General features: G+C 43.4%; 1 protein-coding gene across 1 annotated transcript in view; it reads left to right on the top strand.

The window, feature by feature from the left end:
- The first annotated feature begins 1,688 nt into the window (after positions 1-1,688).
- Positions 1,689-18,938, top strand: part of GPR132 (G protein-coupled receptor 132) — an 84,907-nt gene continuing 67,657 nt past the window's right edge. Inside the window, exon 1 of the mRNA XM_074869059.1 lies at positions 1,689-1,892. The gene's annotated coding sequence lies outside the window, so the exon portion shown is untranslated. The remainder of the gene's footprint in view (positions 1,893-18,938) is intronic.

The following is an 18,938-nucleotide window of genomic DNA, read 5'->3' on the forward strand; positions in this document are numbered from 1 at the left end:
TGAAGTGTTCCTGAAAACACTCTTCTGTCTGATTGGCCTTGCCAGCCAGCACACCTCAAATGTCCTAAGAGGCTGCACATGAATTGGTTTCTCCAGAGACAAAGAGAAACAGTAGGAAATGCACGTACATCTGCAGAGGGTTAGGTGATTCAGCCGGGAGTTCCCAGAAGCAGGCAGTGAAAGGATGCAGCGCTTACTGGAACTGCTCAGGTGTCATTTCCCCAGGACAGAGCATTAGTGTAGGCGTCAAGCTGGCAGGTCTCATTCAGTCACACTCACCAAACCAGGACACAGAGAGAGAGGATTTTGTTTTAGCAGTTCTCTCTTGTGGACTTGGGTTGAGGAACCAGGTCCCCAGGGGAGTTGGACTTCATGGCATGTGTGGAAGGCAAGCAGGGGCCTTTGCCAGCAACTGAGGGCTAAGGGGAAAGGTGTCTGGCAAAGGATATCAAATTGAATCAAATAGAATCAAATCAAATAGAATAGAATATTTTCAGTTGGAAGGGACCTACAATGATCATTTAGCCCACTGCCTGACCACTTCAGAGCTGACCAAAAGTTAAAGCATGTTATTAAGGGCATTGTCCAAAGGCATCTTAAACACTGACAGGCATGGGGCATTGACGACCTCTCTAGGAAGCCTGTTCCAGTGTTTGACCACACTTTTGGTAAGGAAATGTTTCCTAATGTCAAGTCTGAACCTCCCCTGACACAGCTTTGAACCATTCCCATGCATCCTATCACTGGATACTAGACAGAAGAGATCAGCACCTCCCTCTCCACTTCCCCTCCTCAGGAAGCTGTAGAGAGCAATAAGGCCACCCCTCAGCCTCCTTTTACCCAAACTAGACAAGCCCAAAGTCCTCATCTGCTTCTCACAGGACATGTCTTCCAGCCCTTTCACCAGCTTTGTTGTCCTCCTCTGGAAGCATTTGAGTACCTTAACATCTCCCTTAAATTGTGAGGCCCAGAACTGCAGATAGTACTCAAAGTGAGGCCACACCAATGCTAAATACAGTGGGATAATCACCTCTATTGATTGATGAATTGCTTGTTGGGGAGAGGCTAAGGTGCTGCCATTCCCTCACTCTTGGAAGATGAGGACAATGCAGAAGGGTATCATCTCTGAAAGATCTGGTGGGAATGTGTGTTTACATACATATATGACAGCAAATCCCCTTCTGAGACTTCATAGTATGTAACAGCAAGAGAAGGCCATATAAATGAGGAACACAAAATAATTTATTGTCAAGGATTCCTAGATTTACTGTTTGATAATTGATTTTCTTATCAGCTATTTGTAATATTCAAGTGACATGCACAAGTTTTTGTGTGAATCAAGTCTTTCATTAAGAAACTACTTACGTTCATTTTATACATTGTTTGGGAACTATTAACAGTTACTAATGAGGATGTTATACACTAGCACTCTGAACTCTTATTCAGTATAACACTGGCAAATCCTGGACAGAAGGGTCGTGGACAGTGCTTGAGCAATAAGTGGAAGTGCAACAAGAAAAGTGGTGCAACAGTTGTACATGGCAGTGTTGCCACATCCCCTTTTGACTCTAACTTGCTGAGTGTCAAAGTGATAACTGTGTTTGGGGTTCAAAACTGTTTTTTCCTCAGATCAGACAACAAGGACCTGCATTCTTTTTGCCTTCCTCTGTGGTAGTGGGTTGCTGGTTGCCTGCTGGTATCATGGAGGTACAGTTCATCCAAGCCCTTCTCTGCCACTGATGAGTCATCAGACAACAGCAGGATTGGTCTATCCCATTTCCAGACTTTTGACTGAGACCCTATAGTCTTGAGAAGACCAAGATATTTTGCCTAACCAAGTCATTGGACCCAGTACTTGGGTGAAATCTGATGGTCTGTGATTGCCAAGCGAGGTAAGAAAAACTAATGGCCCCTTCTGACTTCCAGCTGCATTATGAGTTGGTCCATGTTGCTGTGTGTTGGTGTTCCCTGGGGCCTAAAGCATGGTCACTTTTGGGGTGTGTGTGGGGGGACCCAAGCGTGGGCCACTCAGAGGTGGCACAGCCAAGACAACAGGTCCCCACCAGGGATGCTGTGGGAAGCCTCATCACAAGGGGAAAGGTGCTGGCTGCAGCTGGAGCCAGTGCTCTGACACACCTCCAGGAGGGATCCCAAGATACTGAGGGTGTTGTGCTCTGAAATCTCACCTGAGGTTTCCCCTGGGTGACCGTGACCAGGTTTCAGAGCTATTTCTCAAACTGCTCAAGCACTCATGTGTCTGCAGGGTGTGCGATGTACTCTCTCTATGTCTAACTCCTACCAACGTCTGCAGCATTTTTTATGCATTTCCTCTTCCCAGTGCTGCCTCTCCCTTCTCTCTCCTCTACCCTGCTGCAACCATGGACTCGTCCCCACCACCCAGCTCCCACAACAGACTCCAGCTGAGCTGCTTTGGGAGGGGAAGCAGCCCCCAGGGACAGCTCTGGATGTTTGGTAGCTCCCACCTCAGACATTGGCATGACTGCTGATGTGTATTGCTCGTAGAGCACGGCTCACAAGGGAAACTTCTCACATGTTCTCCTTGGCTTCTCTTTATTCCTAGTCACAGCAATTATGCGACTGCTTTTTGGCCTTCATTTGTCCTAAACTGTTGTGCCTCAAGTGAACGCTTATTAGCACTTCCTTCTCTGAAAAGGAGTGACTGCAAAACAAGCCAAGGGTCATTTCCCTTCCCTTGAGACCAGGAGACGTCCTGGCTTTTAAATCCAGCTCCATAAATTTTAAGCCTTAACATCTCATGTATTTTGCCTAGAGAGGGGTGGAGGTTCCCTTGGAGAGAGTGAGGAAAAGAAACTCCTGTTGATATGACAGTAGATTGCTTGGGCCAGTGTTTTTAAGGCATCTGAGACAAATGACAGCACAGACCAGTGAAAAAGCAGTCATTAACTGTGTGAACTCAATATGAAGAAGTGGAAGAAGGAAGTAACCATTTTTTATTTCTTGCATCATCTTTACTTGCATATCGTCCTGCAAGGTTGAGCATCAGCTGGTTGAGTGGCTAAACATCAGCTAGCAAAAAATGCTGCCAGTAAATAAAATGCTGTTGCTGAAAATCAACACGAATAGACTGTGCTATGTGTGATGAATGTAAATTTTTAGACTGAAAATACTCCTGGTGTCTGCAATGCTTACTATAAGCTCAGAAACAAGGATCCAGTCTAAAGTCAGAAGCTTGAAACTTCTACAGGTCCATAAAAATCTCAAATTTCCCAGCGCATAAACTGCCTTCTCAGCACTACCCATGGGTTTCTCTAACCCATGCTGATTCTCCCTGCAAGAGATTCCAGTGGGAAAAGCCGTCAGAGAACAAGGTGACCCCTAACAAGTGATATCAGGAGAACATGTTAGTGGGGTGATGTGACAGGGAGATAAAGAGCTGCAATGGCTGGCTGGTTTCAGTGGTGAGCATGATACTTGTACCTCAGCATGTTCTGGTACTTTGATGGAGTATCCCTCTAATGCCTGTGTTTACATTCTGAGAGCAGAAACAAGGGTTGCTTCAAGGAGTTCCTCTCTGCCCCTTCCCTTTCAGGGTGAGGGTCAGTACTGGTATGTGCTGGAGGTATGTTCCCCCAGGGCAAACGACCTCACCAAGCCAGCACACCTGGCCCAGAAACAACGGATGTCCAGTTCCAGGCTCAACACTGTATCTTGGTTAAAGTCAATAGGCTCCCCATGTCCCCTCATTAACAAGTCCCATGGATGCTAGTACTAGCTTTGCTTTCCCCATGAAGCCTGTGCCTTCTCTTGGGCCTCAGTTTTAATTTCTTTTCTACACAGACAGTGGTGATGTTGTTATAAGCTGCATATTCAGGACTCATGGCCCAAAGAAGTCCAAATTTTCTAAATCCATGAGCTGCTTAGTGAGATTTTCACATAGCCCAGAGCTGCAAGACAACCTGCTTGCCCAAGAGAAGCAGCTCACGGGTAGGAGACAAATGTGTGACCAAGGCTCTTTCACTCCATCCTAGAAGTGGATGTCCTGCATGACCGTGGCAGGACCATGCCTGACAGTTTCATCCTCAGGTAAGGATTAGACCACCAACATTCCATCCACCAGTGTAATCCACAAGGTGGGTACGTGGGATGGTCCTAGCATAGGAGCCACACCTGAATACAAGCTGTGTGTGGCGTACAAGCCCACTTCTGCCTGAAAATCTAAGCATTGCTCAGGGTATGGAGCAATCTACGTACAGAGGAAACCTTTTGTCATCTTCTCTGGCAACTGATAGGGCTATGGGTGAGGGTGTGCCACAGACAGAAGGAGAAGGCAGGGAATGAGAAGAATATCACTTCTTGATTTCTATGCTGCAATTAAGAAAGGGTTGTATTTTTCGTTTTCACGTGCCTCAACTCCCACCAGCTGCATGCACCCACCCACAGCATGTGTGCCGTGTTTTTATTACGGCTGTAGCCTCAGGTAGCGTGGAATCGGGGCCAAGCATACATTAGTAAAATTAGAAGAAATATCATCTGACGGGTCTGGACGGTGCTGTGGGCAGAGCATATTTGGCAAGACTGCTTCCTTCGCAATCCAGCCCAGAGACATTCCCTGATTCTATCTGAACAGGGACTGAACTTGCAAAACGAGTCCCAGCTTGTGAGCTGTGAGTCAGGGATGTCTTAAACTCTGCCTCAGCATCCAACGCCAACAGGATCTTTTCATCCTGTTCATCCTGCTTAAATAAATGCAGCAAGCCCTCATATTAATAGAGCAGCCTTGAGGGCTGCAAGTCATAGGTCTGTTTTTTTTCACACCCTCCAGCACTTGCCCCTTTGTATTTGTCCATTTTTGACCCATTATTCTCCTCTTCTCTGGCTCAGCTAACGGGACTCTGGACTGCACTGCTCACAGACAGTGGTTTGAAACCTGCATCTGCTCCATATGGCCATGTTCATGTCCCTCACTGGTGAGCCATAAGGATATACTCACTTCAATGCGTTTCCTTATGAAGCAGCCTTTGAAGGATGTGTATCTGTGCTTAAAATCAAGTATACTTTCCAACTTCTTTTGAATACTGTCCTATTAAAGACAGTCTCCTTCACAACTCCAGAGATTTCATAAACTGTCTGTCAAGACAGGCAGGAGTCTGTGGAATACCCTGTGGCACCCCTCCATCATATCTGAGAAATACTAATTAGAAATGTTGCATTTGGGAACCATTTGCTGAAAAATGGTGATGGAAAACATAAGAACAGAGAAAGACAGTTACTTATACTGATCTCTTTCAGAAAATCTCACCTGGTAATGGTATTGCAATGGCTGAAGCTATCCTTGCCCAAGTTTCAGTGAGAAAGTGCAGATGTAAAGACAGCAAGGAAAAATGCAAAGGTGCATTTACCTTGCTAGAAGAAAGACAAAGAAAACATTGTTTATGCGTGAATCAAAGGAATTTAAAACAAAAGTTTGTAGTGACAGAAAGTAGAAAGCATAGTGTTTTGTTCAAATACAGAGCAATAGAGACAGAAGGCTGATATAAAGGAACTACACGGGATGTGTCTGATGCTTTCATAGCCTTCATTTATTTTACTTCAAACATGGGCAACTCACAGAGAATAAATGAGTCCTGGGTGGTAGTAAACAAATTGCAGTATTATATAGGAGAAAGAGGGTCATGCTTCCGTGTACCACGGATGTACCAAGCTTTACCGTACTCTCGTGTACCAAGAAAGATATGTTCAAATCTAAATTTCTAAGAAGGGAAGAGAAGGATCAGATTAGAAGAGAAAATAAAGGCAGCTTGAAACTGGCTTTTATCTTAAATATCTTTTGTTCCTCTTCCACAATACAGTGCAATGCAGTCTTCATGCCCCTTTTCTCACCTTCCTCTCATTTTGCAGTATCACTCATTGCTCTGTACATGTCAGTACTGTCCACTATCAGCACAACACACATTCCTTTAACAAACAACACCATTCCCCTCTCATGGGTTTAGGATTAATTATTTCAGAGATATCATTCAAGGGCCTTAAATATATTGGCTTTAGACCTATTTTTACTTGCAAGTGCTTGAGCCAGACCTTTGATATTTCATTTGGGTTCAGGGCAAAATAGAGAACATATTAAAATAAGCAAGAGCTGGTGGTTTTCTCTAAGTGTTACCAGAAGCCAGGGTGAGACCCAGAAGAGGAAGGGAAGGATATTGCCAAAGATTTCTGTTGGATACTTACTCTCTCCAGGGTTTGTAAATCTGTCTTGTAACACTCTTAATCCCTCCTCCTGCAGGGGAATACAGTATCACTAAAATCTTCACAATCTCCTGCAAACACAGGTTTTAATGCAGCCCTTTGTTTATTGTCTCTGCAATTCTTTCATTTTTCAGGAGAAAAAAGGGGTCATTTCTCCTCTGGAGCCTGAAGGCTCAAGGAACTTACCCAGTACCCTATCCTGGTCTGCCTCCCATCCAGCATTTTGACAGGCACAGACTAGTCCATATCCAGACACCACCTTGCTGGACATGCCAAAGGAATGGAGTGCTGGAGACCATGGCATGACAATTTTCCAAAGTCAGGGTGAAGGGAAGGCAACCACAACTACCAGGCTTGAAGTCAATGTCCACGTGGCACTGAGAGCAGCTTCTGGAGAGGCCTGAAGGCCATCCAAGCTGTGTGCTGTCCAAGGGTCTCCTCGCTAATGTCGTGCACAGGGCCTGGGGGCTCCCCATGTCTTTGCTAGGACCCTGAGTGTTGGGACTGAAGAGATATGCAGGGCTTGTGTGTTCCTCCATGGCACTCTATGGCTATGCTCAGGGCATATGCAATGCAGGAGGGAGGCAAACCTGGTCCTGAGAGCAGCCTTGGAAATACCCTTAGCCAACAGTATCGATGTCATCAAAGGTGACAGGGTTTAGGAGGCTGAACTGCTCTGTTCCTGCCTCCCCACCCATGCAGGAGCTGAGGAAAGTCAGAAGTGCAGAGCAGGTCCGGCGTAGTCCTTTTGGCAAGTCTGACCTGAGATAAGATAGGAGCTTTCTCATCTAGTGCCACCTAAAAGTGAGAAGCAAGGAGACTGTCCCCCTCTATCCTTGGTGAATTGTACACGGAATGATTCACATCCAAACTGAAACCATCCTGGGAGCATGCCCTGGTAGATGTGCTGCCTACTTGCTTTTTCATCTAATGAATTTTACTTACCTTTTACTACATCTTCCAGGATGTGGGTAGACCTATCATTGTCTGTAGCTATTTCAAGAAGACTCTATATTTTATATATATGTTATATATATATATAGTATAAACCTGTCGTGTCTAACATGCATATGTAGAAAGAAGAATACTTTTTTTTAAAAAAAAAAAAAGGAAAAGAAAAGAAAATCCTATAGAAGTCATTTTAACGGAAAAATATTCTGGAAAAAATATGGGACAATAGGAAAAAAAGGTTGGAGAAAAATGAAAGCAAGTCATGTATAAGTAAGCAGAGGAAATGCAGAGTACAGCAAGATGGTGTTGATGCTAAAATGGGAAGAGTTTTGAATGCTATTGAACAGAGAAATTACACTGTGGTACCTACAGAGATTAGCAGTGTGGCTGGGAAATAACACAATGAAACTGGAATAATATAGGCTACCAGCACTCAGGAAAAAATAACCCTGAAGGACACTCAGAAGCAGCCACGTAAGGAAAGGCTGAGGTGATATAGGACGACAATCTACATGTAATTTCTGGCAGCCAGCTTGCATTGCAAAAGACCCATGCCATTCTCAGTGGGCATTACACTAACTGGCCTGGCTTAGATACAGCTGGAAGGTTGCTGTTGATTTCTTGGCATCCCAATGCCAAACACTGTAAAATCAGAGGCCTCAAAGAAGAGCAGAGACATGATCAGGTCATTTGGTGTGGGTTTGATTTATGAAGATTAAGCGATGCTTAGATATAAGCTGTGAAGAGATAAGAAAATAGCAGACATGAGTCTACAAGTATCTGAAGGATGTAGGCAGGGTCACATAAATGTACTTGGAGAGAGAGAAAATAGGATGTGATAGGAAGAAGGGAAAATTCCCTACCAGTATCAAGTAGACAAGACTTGGATATAGGGTCTTAGACTAAGAGAAAATTCTCTTGCATAGGACCTTTCAAATAGCAGAAAAAGTTCTGTAGATGCAGCCTTGCTTGAATAGGGTAAAAGAAAATAGTTGCAGCTCAGACTTTTAAGACTTAATGCTTCTTGATGAAAGGTGAATTTTAAAAGTGAGTTTGGTTCTGCCACATACGTAGTGAGTGGAAAAGATCATCAACTATTTCAGTTTTCTAGATTTCCTTTAAAAACATAATGTGCAATGAGCAATCAAAGGAAAGCTAAGAAGCTGAGAGCTAAAAGTTAGCAAAATCATTAAAGAAACAGCAAAGTAATATTAAGAGCACAATGCATTCAAATCGGCACAGAGGGCCAGATGGTACATACCCGAGGGTATTAAAGGAATTAGCTGGAAAACTCTTAGGCCCATTATCCATTATATTCAAGTGCTCCTGAAGAACTGAGGAAGCCCTGATGACTGGCAGAGGGAAAACATCACACTTCTTTTCCAAAAGGGGAATTACAAATCAATTAACTTAACATCCTTTCCAGGTGAAACTTGGTCTCTAATAATCAGAAACTACTAGTAGTTGTTCTGCATGAAGAATGAAACAGAAATGTGTTACACAAAGACAGATGACATTAAGAGAAGCAGTTGCATCCAAGTGATAGACCTTACAGCCAGATTATGGGAGGAGGAAAACCACAGAGGGTGTGTGTGTTGGGTGGGGAGACTGAAGAATAATCAGCTGCTTATCCATCATGTGAGATGGAATATACACCATAGTGGGCCATGCTGGTGGGAGGAGGAGGGGCATACAGTCCCTTGAGTCACTCAGGAAATTTGCCTTTAAGGGTTTCACTCATTGACAAGACAACTGTTGTACAGAGAGCTCTCCTGGAGAGAGCTCCTTGATTTCATTAAGTAATTTTATTCAGTTTCTTCAGATATAATATTCCCATAGATCCTGATCTATCCCTAAAGGATTCCGTGCAGACACAGTTGGCTTCAACAGTGGTTGAACTGGGCCCAAAGCAGAACGAGAAAGATGTAGGGTGGACACAGAGAATTACAATGAAAGAGATTAAAATCAACTCCTACAACAGAAAGTAGAGTATGCTTGTAAATGTTACCATGTTGGGCTCCTCAGGGACTCCTGCTGTGTTGGACATTATATTCATCTGCAGTAGCATTGAGGAAGAAGAAGAAAAATACATCAACCAAATTCAAAGAAAACACCCAGCTGGAGTGTGAATTGCAAATCATGTATTAGAAACACCATCCTGAAGGGATTTCAATAAATGAATAGTGGGACACAGTGGGAATAGCAAGAAATTGAACAAATCTGTGCAGAAACTTCCACATGGTAACAGTGCTCACTGAAGAGAGGTCAAAAGAGTAAGCTAGAGACTGTGGAGGGAATAATCCAGAAAAGACCCTTAGATGCAAGTGTTGATAGAAAACTACAACTGATAATTCATTTAAAAACTGATAATTTGTAAAAAAATCCAGATCAATCCACTTTTGAAGTGCTAATAGGAATACCACTTGGGGCAGGGCCTACTGAAAAGAGTGCAGGCAAACAGGTAATGTTATAGATTAACTGGTATAGACAAGAGGGTGGAAGGAATGACCTATTTACTAGGAAGATCAAAGGAAATAAATGCATACATAGCCTGGAAAAAAAGGAGGCAGCAAGGTATAGTCTGATATAGAGACAAACCTTACCATGAAAGAATGCTGCTGAGTGGGAGGGAAAACCAGGGCTCATCAGTTAGCAATGGTGGGGCTACACACACAGGGCCACACTCAAGCTGGGAAAGGGGGTAATGATCTGATGACTTGACAAGATCTCCAGCAGGACTGGCTTGGAAAGGTCTCTATCATCCAGAAGAATAGGGTTCAAAACCACCCTACACTCTGGCCCTGTGTTAGGTTCTCCACCTACACAGAGCCACCAGTTGGCTGCCTTAGAGTTCACAGCATGCTTACAGACAAATTTTCAGCAATGTTCCTTGGGCCAGAAGCTGTGAAAATGGAAGCAAAATCAACAGAGCTTGAACACCGGGGGCAAAGTGTTATGGGGAGTGGAAGGAAAGTTGCTGCGGAAGAGGTGAAAAATCCCAGCTGCATGGAGTTAGATCACTTCATGTGTGTACAGCCAGGGATGGTCAAGGCAAACGTATGGTAGGTAAAGAAAGGACACGAGTTATCGCGTGGAGAAGTCCAATCCCAGCACAAGAATTGCAGATGTCCTTTCCAGTGGTGCTATTTATTACCCTTTCTTGGAAACTAATCAACGTGGGCCAGAGAAGAGATAAATCTCACCTCCTTCTTGATATCCCTGCGGTAGTACCACAGTTCTCCAATATGAGAACTGGGAGAAAGCTGTGCTACGATGTCATACCTCAAGGGCTTCATTCCTGTTAGCTCATAACATCAACTAGACTTTCACCGTAGAGGAGATTAACACTACACTAGAATCCTACTTTTGTCCATAATCTCTGAGTGTCTCTGCTTCTTCTGTGGACAACACCACAGAATCTGGGGAAACATGAGAGGACTTAGTGGAAATCTCAGTGGTTACCTTACAAAGCTGCTGGACCACTCATTCCACCAGTGCCCCCATTTCTCTGTGTTGGCTGCCTACTGACTTCTGGCTGGGATTCACAATGTAATTTTTGATCCAGAAACCTCAAAATGTGCATAACCAGCTGGCCAGTTCTTCTTCATTCTCACACACGTCATCTCCAAGCCTTTATTAACCTGCGACAGGATGTGTCCACAGCAGGGCCTCTGCTCTTAAATTTGCACCCAGTAGAGACACTCCTCATTCTTATCTGATCTTCACCAGAAGTGGCAGCTCTTCACCTCTCTGCTCAGTCAGTGTTGCTCACAGTAGGCTAAGGAATTCCTGGCAATTCTTCCCGGTGGAAAGGCTTTTGCTATATGTAAGCGATATGAAATCCGCCTACATGTTTGGGAGGGTGACAGCACATTATAATCATACAGCATCACTCGAGTGCCCGTAACAGCGACTGTAGCAACACTAACGGAAGCTCTGAAGGAAGGGAATGAGAAATTCACTCCCACCACTTGACTCATGTGGGTTGCTGCTTAGATACAGGTTGAAGCGGCCACTGAAGTCATGGGTGTTTGTGGGCTGCTGAGTTTCTAACTTGATGCTTTATGGGGCTCTGCCTATCAAAATATTTGGGATCTGCTCATCTCTGGTTACCGTGCCTGTTTCAGAAGCGTGTTTTGGCTGCACAGAAGCCATAGTAAGGCACCATCTTGCTCAAATGCTGGCTGAGTTAGCTGCATTTTGAGCATGATTATCAGAGAAAGGCCATGTGTGTACGGTAACTATGAGCTGTTGAAAATAGATTTAAGGGGCATTCCAAGGCTTCAGGGCTGCTATTCTGACTGGACAATGTAGTGTTTCCTTAAGTATTGTTTCAGAGAATCAAAAGGGAATATGCAGATATGTGAACAATTGTTAGATTTGGGACTAGTAAACAAAGACCCAAAATTGCTATTATATTTTCAAAGGAAATATTACATTGTCTAATCTTCAAATTGCATACTACTTTGGTGTTACTAAATGAGAGGAAGTGGAGGCTTGTGGTTAAGATGGTGGGATGAGTAGTACAGGGACAGTTCCTAGTTCTAGCCCATGACTTCCTGAACCAAAGCTACTTAATTCTCCTACCCTCATGTCCAACAGTTCCCTATCAGGAGATAAGGATAGTACTACCTTTCTTCATACTTCTTCTATTTTATCCATTAAATAATGGGGGGAGATGGAGAGAAGATTTAATATAAAGATGCACAACCTCCTGCACAGTGGAACGCCTCATCTTGATTGTGGACATATACATTATTGTTATTTACATTAATTTCAGCTGTCCCACCATATTCTCTCATACAAAGGTAGACTATTACAAAAAACAACTGTTACAGAGCACAGCTAACTATTACATGAGTCTGTCTCTGTGGTTTAAAGAGGCATATATATCTGTCTAGGTGTGGGCAATGTATTAGAGACTGAGTGGTTTACAAAGGGGCCAAGTCTTGTGATAGAGAGTTTATTGTGACTGAAAGGCTGAAGACTAACTCTTCATTTTCATGGAATGGCTCCCAGAACTCATTTTCACTATATGTCTACACCACGAGAGGGTAACATGTATAATTAAAACTAATGTAGGTATTTGATCAGTCTGTGTACAGATTACCATGCAAGTCTACTTTATTTCATAGTATAATATCTACTCTATGTTTTGCAAGCAAGAGTAAAAGTGTAAGGTATACTGTTTTGAGAATCATGGTGAGTCAATGATAGACTATTTAAAATTTCCTATTCAGGTGAGCGGTTATCCCCTAGTCTTCTTTCAAATTTATGATCTTCCTTCCTGCCTTTAATTGTCCTAGTTTTCCTGAGGAAATCAAAACATAATGGTATAAACCAGTCATTTTGTTGTACATAATGCATATGATTTTCCTTTTAACTTTAATGTTTTTTACCCGTGTAAGGCTAAGAGCAAAGCATTTGTATGCTGTGGGGCTAAGTCAGTGCTGAGATGGTGGTGAGCGGGTTCTGCTGCCTGGTTGGGTTTGTTTGGCTTGTTCTCCAAAGTGTCTGAGGACACTCAGAGCCACATCCAGGCCTGAAGTCATCTCATGCAATCTCAGATGCTTGAAAGTCAAGAGCATAAACTATGTTAGGCACCATAGTCATTGGAGAAACAACTCTGCAGAGCAATTCTTCATGTGGCTCTTCTGTAGTCATTGTAAGAGCATGAAGAATCACTGGTTTTGCCAATGGGGCAGAGTAATTAACCCTTCTCGTTGGAGAACTTATCACAGTGACAATCTGGTAAGAAAAAAAGCTCTAACAGGGTGCAAAGGAGTTCACACATAACTGCCCCTGAACTCATTGGGTTCAGGGTGATCAACTGCCCTAGAATTTATAGAGTTACAAGGAAACAGTCTGATAGCGATCTGAGTCCTTCCACCTAAATCATCCCCACAAGGTCATGTACAAGTCCATAAACAGAAGCCTAAAGTACCTGGTTAGGTACTGCTTTGCCCTTGTATTCAGCCTTCTGCAGGGATGGAGTTGTAGCTAATAGGGAAGGAAAGTTTAAAATTTCACTTTCAGTGTTCCTTACCCATACCTGCATGAGTTTGTTTTAATAAACAGGATGAAAGGGGAGGTGTCAGTGTTTGCAAACCAGGAGTTCTTTGCTGTGTTGATGTGCCACTTTCAATTTATGTTTGATACATGTTGCTTTCTGTTTCTGTTCTTAACAGTCGTAAGTGACCTGACACAGAGCACACTGAAATCTGGGTTTCAGAGCAGGTCTGTGAAGGGCTCAATGTGTAGAAATGATGAGTACATTGATAAAAAACGAGATTTTCAGCCAAGCTGGAGAAGCCATGCCAAAATTTGAATTGCCTCAACATTACTTCTATTGACAAAATACCTTTTAACATTGTGCCCCATCTGAATTTTTCACTGGGACTAACTTAAACCTCCTTCATAAACCCTGTAGCAATAGCAGGCTCATATTTTTTAATAAAAATCACAGGTTTATTTTGCATTTATAGATGAGACTAATCTTTACAATAAGGCTTTTATCACTGCAGCTTCTTTAAAGAAGTAAAAGGACATAAGGGAAACAGAGTTGGAAATATTGATTTTTTTTAGGTATTCAAATGCTGAATCACTATAAAATATGCACTGTTCTCTTAAACCTCCTGCCAAGGAAGAGTGAGAAAACAGACGCTTTTCCCATGTTTGTCTGTGTCATCCTCTCATAGTGTCTGTTCTACAAACAGCGCCGTTTGTGCATTTGAGCATCGACAAGCTTGCAGATTGAACTTTCATGTAAACCAAAGGTGAGACAGACCCCAGCTGAGTAAAGTTCTCCAGGTTACATTGATGTTCTCTCGAGGTTACTTTGATGAATGTGGGTGTGATGAACACATTTAAAACTTCAGTCCCAGAGGTAGATGGGACAATTCACAGTGACCAGTCTATTTGTCAAGTATAGCCTCTGTGGCCACTGAATACCAATTTCTTCAGATTTGGTACTATCTGAATCTCTACATTTTGTACATATTCTTTATGAGCAGCAGCATTTGAGTTGCAAAATCAAGTCCTGCCAGGGTGAGCATTTCTGTTGGTGCATTTAAAATTTATTTTCCTTAAACACGCATATGGCAATACAACATTCACTTTCTACTCATTTGCCCTAAAAGGCCATGACAATGAGTGTAAAGTAAGATGTGAAGTGATATTAATAACATTTAAATTATAATTACTGTCCACAGGACATAGATTGTCCTAGGATACACCTCCTTCCACATTGCAGTAGGATATATTTTGTTTTCAAATATCCTAAATGGAGTGTCTTCCTGGAGTCTCTGCTGCTCCCATATGTTGCTTTTAAATATCGGATGAGTTTTTCCAATTGCTTTCAACATCTTATGCTGTGGCCAGCTGATGTAAATTGGCATAGGTCCATTACACCATTGGAAATATGTCAGTCTATACCAGCTGAGATTACAGCATAGTTCTAGTTTAAAATCTACTTAACATCTTTAACACTTTCTGGAACAATGCTAGTAAAGTCACCTGTTTTATCTCAGTTTCTGTCCGCAGAAAAGCATATGGGTAAAAGTTAACATCTTGGGGAAGGCGAAAGAGAACAGGACCTGTCCCCACTCCATCTTTAAGGCAAATATCCTTTACAAAGTCATGATGGGAGTGACTGAGTTTCCATAAGACCAGTGGGATAGAAGAACATAATTTACCATTTTAAGTGGTTCTGGAAACAGCATTGAAGCAAATCTTTTTGGCTTCAACTCTGGTGCTGCTTAAATTATTCACTGTAAATATATGACCAAACTGATTTAACACTTTTGCTGTTCTTTGTGATTTTGCTGAATGAGATGACCTTGATTTGCTGCCTGTTCAAAGCACAGTTTTGCCTATTAAATAACTTTCAAATGTTCACCTTGGGATGCATAAAGATATTACTGATACGCTCACATAATTCCTCCCCTTGAAGTGCCAGTCTAGTTGTATCAAAAAGAAGTACACACACACTGCTCTCATGGCCCCATGAAAGTACTGCTTTGGCAGGGCTTTGTACGTGCCTGGAGTCGCCACGTGCTGGTGATCCCTTGTGTGGTCTTTCATCTCCACACCTTGATGTTCCCCATGGGATGTTGCGGGGGGGCCCATCAGGGACCAATGATGTTTTGGGATGGAGCAGCTAACTCCTATGTGTTCTTCCCCACCCTAGGTTCATTTTGCCTGTATGTCTTTGGGATAGCTGCTGGTTCCATGAGTGAAACCAAGCGTCATGAGCAGAGCTTTCAATGGGGACTGCAAGCTGGCCTAAACAGAGGCTGAAACAGAGCTTTCCCAAATGTGTGCCAGCTGCAGGAGTGACATTCCAGTACAGCGAAAGCCACTTTCCCAGCTGAGCTCACCCCAGCACTAGGCAGTGCAGTCTAACCCCACAGTGGGGCACAACCTGGCATGCCACTGAGCTTGGCACTGCAGAGATTTCCCACTGCTTTGAGGGGAGAGCCCAGCTCAGCTGTATGGGAGCTGTTCCCATGTGCTCTGGGAGCCTACAAATATCCATCGCTGTGCTTTGGCCCCACAGCCAGCCACAGCCTGTACTACAGGGAATATGCTCAGCTGAGCTGTTCCTTAATGCATTTATTAACAGGAAACATGGATAGTAACCAGCTACCTCAGTAAAACCAGAAGGATTGAACAAGAACATAAAGCAAATGTTGGGTGATGAAGCTGAGGCATGGATAAAGATGGGTGTTGTCAAAGTGGAGGATGATTTACTTGACTAAATGTACCTCCTCCTGAAAGTTCAGTCATAGGGAGACTGTCATTTAGGTTGACTGTAACGGATGTCCCCGGGTGCTGTGGTCCATGAGGTATAGAGCTTCAACTGTGCAACAGAAGGGGTTTATCACAGCTGTTGTCCTCCCAGGGTCAATGCTGGCTCCTTTTCTGGGGAAAAAGTGCCCCTTTTGGGTGCTTTCAGAGAGCTTCAGGAAACTGTGTCTGTCACAGACCTTGCCTTATGCACCCAGACATCACCCCAGCCTTTCCTGGAGCATGTTTCTTCCTTCTTCCATCTGGAGAAGTGCCTGCCACTTTGTGGCTTTCCCTGCCTTCAGAAGGGAAAATTTGGATTTTTTTTAAAAAAAACATTTTTCTTAAGTCAGAAACGTTTAAATCTCTGTCCCAGTCTTGATATCTTTAAAAGCCTGTTTTGGACTATTCAGCTCAAGTCTGGGGTCTGTGAGAGTTAAGTGTATGAGTGAAAAAGAGCTGATATGTATTTCTGTCTCTATCTTTCTATACCTTCAGCTTGTCTGCCAGGCAGTGCACGTGCTGCTTCTTAGATTCTCTGGTGATATCTGAAATCCGCTGAAGTGTGAGTGGGAAAGCAAGAAGGATGCCATTTGGGAACTGGTGATTTCAACATGAGCACGTTACTATGCTGCTTTTATGCAGCAACAAACTAAAGCTCAAAGGTCTCCTCTGTGCATGCCATTTTCAGTATGTTGGGGAAAATATATTTTTACACATATAAAGCAAAGCAAGCTGTGGGAGGCTGCCAGCTCCTTCCAGATGACATAAAAATGCTAGTACCTGGAAAGAATAAGTTAAAACCCCAGAGCTGTGTAAAACAGTAAAATGCAGGGCACAGACTTGGGAAGTAAAACTCTTCTCCAAAGCAGTTTGAGGATGTCCATGTGCAAGGTCATGCTGCTTTTAGCTGTCCCATTAAATGTCCCTCTTGTCAGATCCTACAACATAAAAAGCTTTTGCTAAGTTTTGGGCTGATTGTCATGTCCATAGGGTGTTTAAATACGCCCCTTCTGACCTAAAGGAAGCATTGCTTGCCACAGGAAGCTAAATGTCAATCCAAACTCAAATGTGAGTGGTAGCATTGGTGTCCATAATCCTGAACACTGGTGAAACTTCCAGCACTCACTGCATAAAATGCTCCTCCTCAAGGTCCAAGTCAAGTCCCTGAGATGTTTGAACTTGATCCTGTTCTGATTTAAGACAGTTTGGTTGTGTTGCAGCCCTCGGCAATTCTGCCAGTCTATGCCAGCTGGACACATCTCCCTGGCCATCAGTCTTTGCAGTGTGTTGCACCCAGCAACTGGCAAATATTCAGTGGTTTTTCTGTTGCTCGTGTTTCTCCTAATGGAACTCTTAAGTAACCTAATTGGTAATTCACATTTTAATGAGCTCCTTATTATGGGGTTAATAACCTGCATTATTTTGTGTGGTTCTAACCATTAGCAGCTTGATATTAAATAGTTTTAATTTGTTTTGATGCACATCTGTTGACTTAGCGCCTCAAAAAGTAAATAGTTCAGTGCAGATTTGATCAGGAACAAATATGGTATATGCCCTTGAGGTCCTAAATGCAGGCAGCAAACCTCCCACTATCTGCTCTCTTTCAATTTGCCTTATTAAGATTTTCCCAAGACCCAGCAGGATGCATTTTGCCAATAAGATGCTCCACAAAGTTGTCCTGCCACTGTGGTAATTGGTGGCATGCTATCGTAACCCGATGGGTTGTTTTCAAAGCATCTCCCTAGGTGCTCAGCTCAAGGAATGAATTGATACTGGCACCTTGGGAAAAAAAAAAAAAAAAAAAAAAAAGAGAAAACTGAAAAGGAACCTGAATGGATGGGGGAGGAGGAGGAGGACCGGTTCCCAAGGATTTCACACATAACTTCTGTTGCTATAGCAATTGCTCTGTCTGTCTGTACTTGCTCAGAGCAACAGCTTCATCTGGAGCCACACAGTCAGGCAATTTCGATAGTTCTCATTTGGGAGCGTGGGGAACAAGCAACAGGGATGTTTTCTCCAAAAAATGTGGTGTGGGGGGGTGTGTGATAGAGAGAGAAGAAGAGTTTGCAAATATGCATTAGCCTGGCCCCTGCTCATGCCAGGGTGTCATCTGGGGCACGTTTGTGTACCGCACCCAGCACAACCACCACCTGAGTTTCAGCTGGAGCTTCTAGGCAGAGTCACAGTAGAGATAAGCAAAAAGGTTTGGGTCAGGGAAGTGAGAATTCAGCAATCACACCCTCCAGTATGCAGAGGAACTACAAAATGTGTCTTGTATCCATACGTCTCTTTCACATGCTCTCAAACTAGCAAGATGAGAGAAAGTGTTGAATCACAGATATTGTCCTTGGTAAAACACCGTCTCACCCACAAATTGCTTATAACACTAATAGAAACACGGCACAGACAAGAATCTGTGGGAAGAGTGAATCACTGGGAACGACATATTTATATAGCACCTCTCGGCATCGTATTATGGCAATTCTGCTTCCATGGGATCTGATCCTAGAGGTCCTGCCACACTCTAGACCTTGAGGATGTGCTCAGTCTTCAAGCTCTGCTTAGTTATGGCCTTTCCAAATATAGGAGCTGGTCAAAGCGTCCCCTCCAACAGCGTACCAGGTGGCTCACTTCCCTTGACCTTGAGACAGGCCAAATTTCAGCTGTGCTTCGTGATGATACATGCCCTCAGAACAAGAGGGTGCAACGTAAGTCTAGCCTGCAAACAAGTAATCTTGTCTCTGCAGAAGGTATTTTCACTAGGGTAGAATCGAAGAAAAACTCCATACCTTCCCGCACCCTTTTCACTGTGTGATTTCAGGAAACTGCTCCCTCATGATGAAAAGTTCCTGCAATAATGCACCCTGAGGTGTTGGTTTTTGGGCTTTTCCAGCAGACAAGATGTATCCTGCTTAGAGAAGTGTACTCGCCAGGGCGCAGTTTGCCAAGTACTAGGATTCAGACTCGGA

Source organism: Strix uralensis, chromosome 4, assembly GCF_047716275.1.
Source record: "Strix uralensis isolate ZFMK-TIS-50842 chromosome 4, bStrUra1, whole genome shotgun sequence".
Classification (NCBI taxonomy): Eukaryota; Metazoa; Chordata; class Aves; order Strigiformes; family Strigidae; genus Strix; species Strix uralensis.